The following is an 8,996-nucleotide window of genomic DNA, read 5'->3' as shown; positions in this document are numbered from 1 at the left end:
CACGTATTCACATGCCAGCTCTGAACAGTGATGAATGTATATGGTACAATGATGACAAAACCAAAATCCATGACACACATCGATCAGTTTTAGTGTTGTGATTTTTCACACATTCAATCCACTAGCTACTGAAGACAATGTGTTCCGAAATTTCCACGAAAACTGTAATAAGATGGTAGCACTAGTTAAAGTTCCATTGGGAACATGGATTTGTGACCTACAGTCAAACATCAGTCCACTAGTGACAGAAAAATAATGACTCATTTTTGAAGTTCCTGAAGTAAAGTACCCAATAAATAAACATTATAAAGCTATAGTCACAAAAACACACAATAATTCAATGGCACAATTAACATATTAGATACTGTGTTACGACATGGCAAATACAATAAGTTTTGATATCCTATCAGATAAATAAATGAAAAAGATTTTTGATAGTTCCATACAGTTTCCTCTTTTTTTTTAAAAAAAAAAATGTTTGCTACAGTACTCCACACAAAATTCTGCTTATTTCCTCTTACACTAATTTTAATAATCACTTAATAAAGGTGCAAAAATTTTGATGTCTACAGAAACTTTATGCTGTCTGCTGTCAACCTACACAGCAAGTGCAGTCAATTTGCTTTGCATGTTAACAATATCGATGTTAAAGCTGAATACTTACGCAATTAGTCATCATGACTTTTAATTTCTACCTTTTTTTTCCCATAGTGCATGGAGGGATCTAATGTCTTACTTCAACAATAATGACAGATTAAAAATAAGATAGATGGACATTTGCTAGAACTAGTTGAGATTCTAAAAATATTTTCCTACATTTGCTTTGTATAGAGTAAATCTCATTCTGTGGAAAAGACCATTAAAAATTACCCCATTTTTCTAAACAATTATGAAAATAGGTATTCCTTTCTACATCAAAAGGAACATTCTAGTGATTAAGAGTATCACCTGGATGCAGCAACATCAACCGTTCAGGTCAACTAGTTTTTTGCAAATAACCTGAAACATAAATGAAAGTATACTATTAATAACATTTACCAATATTATTGTTATGAGGAAAAACTAAAGCACTTTCAGTGAAAAGTCATTTTTTGAACCACCTCAGTATACACACCCTATGTGAAGTAGTGTCTTTACATAGGAGGCACCTGTGAGTGGGTTGTGTGAGTAACTGTATCCAACCTTACAAATATATTACGTCCAAACACTGTATCCCTATTTTCATTAGAATTTGAGGCTCTGAACAGTTGTGTTTTACTGAAAACTTTGGCTCGGTGTACACTGTAGAATGTATACCATCAACTGAAAGAATATATTGTTAAATTTTGTTAAGATCTGCCATGACAGAATTGCATTCAGGAATTGTTGGCTACATATTGTAAGTTAAAGATATCTAACTGTTCACTGCACTGTGCTGACTGCAAAGAACTGTACATGGGAAGACCCAGTTGTAGGTAGCCGAGGTGAGGTGAGAAAATGTACAAAGAGTTCATACTGTGTTAATAATGCATGATGATAATACTGTGGACCACGAGCAACTTAAATCAATGGAAGAAACAACCTGTGCAAAAGAGCAAAGGTACTGCTAAAATATTCAGAGGCTGCAAGTTGTGTAGCTTTTAGTATGTTCATTATTTCTTAATGTCTTTCTAATTGTGAAATTCTGACAGTGTACAAGTGCAGAATCACAGGAACTACTTTGGAGATTCTAGCGTGAGCTCTTACTTTTCATTTCAAACAACGGGAGTACCAAAGTGTGTGTAAAATTATGTTGGAATTGCTGAGTGCTCATTAACCTAGAGGTTATCTCAACAGTAATCATACCCTAGTAATGGACCAAACTCTTTGTCTTTAAATATGTCTGCTTGTGTCTGTATGTGTGTGTGTGTGTGTGTGTGTGTGTGTGTGTGTGTGTGTGTGTGTGTGTGTGCACGAGTGTATACCCGTCCTTTTTTCCCCCTAAGGTAATTCTTTCCGCTCCCGGGATTGGAATGACTCCTTACCCTCTCCCTTAAAACCCACATCCTTTCGTCTTTCCCTCTCCTTCCCTCTTTCCTGATGAGGCAACAGTTTGTTGCGAAAGCTTGAATTTTGTGTGTATGTTTGTGTTTGTTTGTGTGTCTATCGACCTGCCAGCACTTTCGTTTGGTAAGTCACATCATCTTTGTTTTTAGATATATTTTTCCCACGTGGAATGTTTCCCTCTATTATATTGAAACATAGGACAAGTGCATATACTCCATTAGCTACACTGTTACCTCTTAAATAACTAATTATTTTCTTATCTGTTAACTGATTTGACTTATACATGTAGTGTGCATACTAGAGAACACAGCATTACAAGATTATTATTCATACAGTATTTTATGTAATCTTGTTATTCCATTATAATTTACATCTTTTAATTCCAATGGCATTGTTAGTTTTCTGTAAAATATTTTCCTTTAGTATAAGTTACTGAAATTTTTCCATTAATATGTTTTCATCAAAATGGTGTGAACTAATTACAAATTATTCAAAAATCCTACTCAATGGATAGCACTCATGTCACACTTTTCAGTAACTTTTGTATTGTTCTAAAAGTCATTAGGAAGTAATTATGCACATTTTGCTACACTCAAAAATACTTTAATAATTTGAACCCTTAAGCTTGTTTATTCCTAGTTTTGACATTATATTTTGGTTACCCTAATTTTTCTGAACTGGCTAGTGAATTTGATTATCAAAACAATACACTAATTAAGAAATAAATATTTATGAACCTGGAAATTTTATATGACAATAGGAAATCCACCACGTAGGTATACAGTGTATCAATTAAACACACTAATGTGGAAGACTTAAGGACAAAGTTAGCTTTCACATGATGTGTCACTGCCAAGCAACATAGTGCAATGAACACTGACCATATGTAGAACAAACAGCTACAGTATAATATAATACCGTATAGTATAGTATAGTATAGTATAGCAGGTACCTGAGAGAAGTGTACTGAGACAAACAAAAAAAGACATTTTTATTCAAAAACAATAATTAGACTGATGTGACCATGATTTATAATTGTCCCCTGAACTTCAAAAATGGTGGGATACGATTCTTAAAAGGATTTATGATCAGCATGGACAGCAATGCATGCTCTGCTACATGTTCCCATGCTGGCCACAAGGTTGGTAAGGAGTTCATGTGGTTGGGCATTACATTCTTACACCAGTACAGCTGACAACTTCTGGATGGTCATTGATGCATGAGGATGTGCTATGATATGTCTCCCCATTGCATACCACATGTGTTCGATGTGATTCAAGATGGAGAACGGGCAGGCTAGTCCATTCGCTAAATATCCTCTCTTACCTGTAGCTCATCCACCTGTGTTGTTTGATGTGGTCACACATTGTCAGCCATTAAAAATGAGGTCAGGGCCACAACACATCCCTGAAAATGTGCACATAGGGAAGGAGCACAGTGTCACAATAATGTTTACAGTGAGTGTACTATGTTCAAATATTTGGGGTCAGTATGCCCATACAACATTATACCTCCACACACCATAACACTTGGACCACAAACAAAATGATAGTGTTCAACAATGTTCCTGGGTGCATTACATGTTTCTATCTATCTCCATATGAGGGTACATCCAGAATCACTTCTCAGGCTAAACTTGATCTCATCCAAGAAGAACACATGACCTGACTCCTTGTTGGTCCAGCCCCTATGCTCTTGTCCCTATCGTAAACAGTGGTACCAGTGAACAGGTGTCAACTGAACACAACATACTGGTTTTCAGGCTAACATACCAGCACATGCAGCTGAGTATGAGACTGTGCACACATTGTTTGATTTGTGTCCCTTCTTGCTGTTGCACAATGTAGTGGTCATCTGATGCTGTAGCTGACCATCTTTGATTACCTCATCTTCTTTGGGCAGCAGTGCCTGTGGTTGAGAACTTTCCCCATGCATGTGAAACAATGTTGTGAGCAATATCAAACACCTGGCCTACAATCTTTCAGTTTCTGGATGATTCTTCCTTGTGTAAAGCCATCCAAATGTTGTCTCCAGGCCATGTTTTAATGCAGAGCACCACCACCACCACCACCACCACCACCACCACCACCACCACGCACCGTAACTGCTCTCTAACTGACACATACTGTGTTTTCCTGTTCCCTAAACTGTGTGTGTTGCGAAGCCAGCCCCATTTGGCACTATAGTCATGCTGACCTCATTCCACATGATGCCCAAATTTCTGCGCACAACTAAATGACCTCTAGCAATATGGTCCCAAACCCTCATCCATCAAGTATTTAATATGTTATCTTACTTTATCTATCTCATCCTTCAGTTTTGTAGAGTTGTGTAGAACATTAAATAATCATCTAACAAACAGTCAAGTCTGATTAATTATTGGTGAACAAAATAGGCTGAAACAACCACTAAATCTGACCCGTTTATTACTATAAATTAAAATACAATTAGTGAATTCACAAAATATTCATATGCCTGTCTTTATATACCCCCTCCAGACAATAAGCAGTCTGCATCTAGCCATCAACCAATCAACATCTTAATGTTAAAGTCCATGGGCATCACACAATACGAGCATATTGTGTAGTACCATGCATGAAAGTCCATGCTTTCAAATTGTCACGATAAAATCTGTGTGTAAGAAAGTTCACAGCTACAATCGACTCAATTAACATCTCTCTGTTGATGTGAATGTAAAACTCAATCCTAAGTTAAATGTGTTAACGATTCACTCTAAGAATTGTGCAGAACTGACTATTATCTCATGAACTGTGATCTGTGGAAGATTAATGTGCAAGCAGACAGTGCTGAGTTTATTACAGAACTACATATTTAATATGTTGCTCCTGAAAAGATCACAAAGTGTATGTCCTAACCTGTTACTGATGAAGAAAGAGAAGTGTAAGGTAAACTGGTCATCGCCCAAATATGGTTGAACTGGAATACATTTGTTAATAACTCAATCTTAAATTGAGGGTGTTTTGTCTGTTACTGGTTAACTTAGTTAAAAATTCAATACAGTTTTCAGCAAGAGACTATGAGTTTAAATGAGTTTAACGGGCTCCTGAGGCTAAACCATTTCCAATCAGGATAGTAACATTACATATCCTCTGCAAGCCTTTTCATTCCGCATAACTTCTGCAATCAACATCCATTTGAGCCTCCTTACTGTGGTTAAGCTTTAACATCCCTCTATAATTTTCACCCCTCTACTTTCCACTATTAGCAAACTGATGATACTCTGACGATTTTACGATTACTTTACCCAAGTTGTGATATACATTTCCTTTCTCACCAGTTTGATTCAGTATATCTTCTGTGGCACATTTCATATGTTTTTTTTCCTCCCCTTGTCTGAAATGTTCATTGTCAATATTTCACTTGTGTACAAGGCTACACTTCACTCACGTATCTTCAGAAAAGACTTCCTCATGGATATTTGATGTTAACAGATATATTATTGCCAGTCTGCATTCTATATTCTCTCTACGTTGGCCTTCATTAGTTATTTTACTGTCCAAATAGAAAAAAATCATCTACCACTTTTAAACTCTCATTTCCTAATCTAATTCCCTCAGTATTGCCTGATTTAATTTGTCTACATTCCACTGCCTTTTTTTTAAATTTTGTTGATACACAACTAATAACCTCTTTCCAACATGCTATTCATTCTATTCAACTGATTTTCAAGCCCTTCACTGTCTTCGACAGAATTACAATGCCAAAGGCTAACCTCAAAGTTTTTAATACTTCTCCCTGAACTTTTATTCATTTCCTAATTTCTTGTTGGTTTTCATTGCTGCTTGCTCGGAGTACAGATTGTGTAATATCAGGGATAGACTATGAACCTGTCTCACACCCTTCTCAACTACTGGTTCCCAATCATGTCATTTTTGACTCTAGCAACAGCAGTGAGTAGATAAACTTCTGGTTACAAATAACCTAAATTGGAATGATCACATAGATAATACGGTGGGTAGAGCAAACCAAAGACTGCGATTCACTGGCAGAACACTTAGAAGGTGCAACAGGTCTACTAAAGAGACTGCTTACACCACGCTTGTCCGTCCTATTCTAGAGTATTTGCTGTGCAGTGTGGGATCCGCATCAGGTGGGACTGACGGATGGCATCGAAAAAGTACAAAGAAGGGCAGCTCGTTTTGTATTATTGCGAAATAGGGGAGTAGTGTCACAGACAGGATATGTGAATTGGAGTGGCAATCATTAAAACAAAGGCATTTTTCGTTGCGATGGGATCTCCTCATGAAATTTCAATGACCAGTTTTCTCCTCTGATTGCGAAAACATTCTGTTGGCACCCACCTACATAGGGAGAAATGATCATCATGATAAAATAAGAGAAATCAGGGCTTGCACAGAAAAATTTAAGTGCTCATTTTCCCGCGTGCCGTTCGAGAGTGGAATGGTAGAGACAGCTTGAAGGTGGTTCACTGAACCCTCTGCCACGAACTTTATTGTAAACAGCAGAGTAATCACATAGATGTAGATGCTCTCTGCTATCTTCACAATTTCAAGGAGTGTATTCCAGTCAACATTGTCAAAAGCATTCTCTGAATCTATAAATGTTATAATCAAAGGTTTGACTTTCTTCAGTATATTTTTTAGAAGAAGTTGTGAAGTCAGTAGAGCATCATTCATTCCTACATTTCTCTGGAAGTCAAACTGATCTCCCCTGAGGTTTGCCTCTACCAGTATGGCCATTCTTTTGTAAATGATTTGTATTAGTATTTCCCAGTTACAACTTTTTTCAATGATGGTTCTGTAATATTCACAGCTATCAAAATCTGCCTTATCTGGAATTGGTAATTATTACAATCTTCTTGAAGTCTGAGGATATTTTGTCTGTCTCGCATATCTTGCACACCATGTGTAATACTTCTGTCATGGGATGGTTGCCCAAGGATCATAATACTAATTCTGAGGGAATGCCTTCTATGCTAGTTGCCTTGTTTCCAGTTAGGTCTTTCAGTGCCTGTCAAATTCTTCACACAGTACCATATCTCCAATCTCCTCTTCATCCATTTTTTCTCCCCTCTCCATAATATTGGGCTCAAGTTTATTTCCATAGTATAGCCCTTCTATGTTTTCATTTCACCTTATAGCCTTCCATTCTTTGCTAAGTACTGACTTGCCTTCTGTGCTCTTGATATTTGTACAGCTAGTTATCTTTTCTCGAAAGTTTTCTTTAATTGAGCTATAGGTGGCATCTATCATATCAGAAATCATATATGCCTCTACAGTGTAGCAAATCAGGATGGCTAGAGAAGAAATGCAGTTTCGTATGTACTGTAAGTATCTCTTTTTTTTCTTTTCTTTTTTGCCCATTTTATTCTAAGCTGCCTGCAATATACCATCTCTCAAAGGTGCCCATTCTTCTTCTATGAGGTTTCCTTTCTCCCATTTCTATTTATCGTTGCCTAATTTCCTAACTTACTGCAGTTTCTGTACTTTCAATCTGCAATTCACAATTAACATCTATCCCTGCAGTCTGAAGTCTGGTTTAGAAATCTCTGTCTTATCAATACACAAACTATTTGAAAATTTATGTTGTCTAAAGGTCTTTTCCACGTATACAGCCATCTTTCATGATTCTCAAACCAACTGTCAATATTGACTAAATTGTGATCTGTGTAAAATTCTATCAGGCAGCTTCCCCTCATTCCAAATCTTCAGTCCATGTTCCCTTATTATTTTACCTTGTTTCCTAATATTTAGTTCTAGTCCCCCAGCACAATTATATTTTCAACCAACTTAATAAACTGAATAATTTCTTTTATCTCATCATGTACAGTGTGTCTCAAAAGTAACAGATCACTTTCAGGAAAACATTAATATAATCAATTCTTTCCGGTCTTTGAGATGCTCGCTGTAAAAGAAAAAAAAATAGTCACTGCTTCATGAAAACTATGTGGTAAAACATTTTACATGAGCTGTGATGTCGAATTTATGAAAAAGTATCACCAAGAAGGACCAGTATCAGGCTTCTTGCAAACAAAATCACATGAAAAGGAAGTGTGCTTAATGATGAACATTCTGAATGACAATGTAATCCAGAGAATAGAGGCCACTGAACGGATAACTTCCTATGCTCAAATAAGGTCACATTTCACACATGCTGTTTTGAGAACCATCAAAACTGCAGGTTCAGGGGCGACGACAATTCTCGTGAGGTGCAAGAATGGAAGAGACACACCCCAAAACTGAAAGTATGGCTAGGGATGACCAAGATCAAGATTAAGATTAAGATTAAGATTTATGGACCATTCGTTTTTGCAGAGAAAATGATAACGGGTACCTTGACATGCCTGAATTTTTACAGGAAACACAATTCGTGTCTGATCAAATTCTTAATTCTGTTGTGTACAAGCAAGAGGGGCTCCTCACTATTTTGTTCTCATTGTTTTAGATTACTTCTAACCACACGTTCCCTGGATGGTAGATTTGGCAGAGGTTCACTGCATATAGGGCCTACAAGGTCAAATGACTTTACCCCCGGGACTACTTCATGTGGGGTTGCATCGAGACCCTCATCTACACAATTAAAATCAGCACTCTGTGTCAGCTGTATGATTGGATTGTAGAGGTGGTCAACAGTATCACAACTGATCATCTTAGGAAGGTGCTCTAGGATACAGTTGATAGATGTTTTCTTTGTGTTGACATGCAGGGCAGCAATGTTGAACTTTAATGATTTCTAATGTCTCATGTGTGCCCTTGTATTGATGCACAATTTCTGAATCAAGGTTGTTCAGTTCAGGTGACAGAAATCTGCCACATGTTTTCAAATCATGCATTTAAACATCTAATGTTCAACTTACAACCAATTATACGAGGACATGTTAATGCTGTGTTCACAGAAAAAATCTCCAGATGCAGATTAAAGTGCATTGACACACAGTTAGAAAGACAAAAGGCACTTGTGTACTGTTAAGTTGACTGCACATTTCCATC

The 8,996-nt window shown here is 36.9% G+C and overlaps 1 protein-coding gene across 1 annotated transcript in view; it reads right to left on the bottom strand.

Moving 5' to 3' along the window:
* Positions 1-466: 466 nt before the first annotated feature.
* The window catches only part of LOC124721847 (vinculin), a 302,703-nt gene continuing 294,173 nt past the window's right edge, over positions 467-8,996 (bottom strand). The window contains exon 24 of the mRNA XM_047246978.1: positions 467-999. The gene's annotated coding sequence lies outside the window, so the exon portion shown is untranslated. The remainder of the gene's footprint in view (positions 1,000-8,996) is intronic.

This window comes from Schistocerca piceifrons, chromosome X (genome assembly GCF_021461385.2).
Source record: "Schistocerca piceifrons isolate TAMUIC-IGC-003096 chromosome X, iqSchPice1.1, whole genome shotgun sequence".
In the NCBI taxonomy this organism is placed as follows: Eukaryota; Metazoa; Arthropoda; class Insecta; order Orthoptera; family Acrididae; genus Schistocerca; species Schistocerca piceifrons.
The sequence above is the reverse complement of the archived record's forward strand: the minus strand, read 5'-3'. Positions and strand labels throughout refer to the sequence as shown.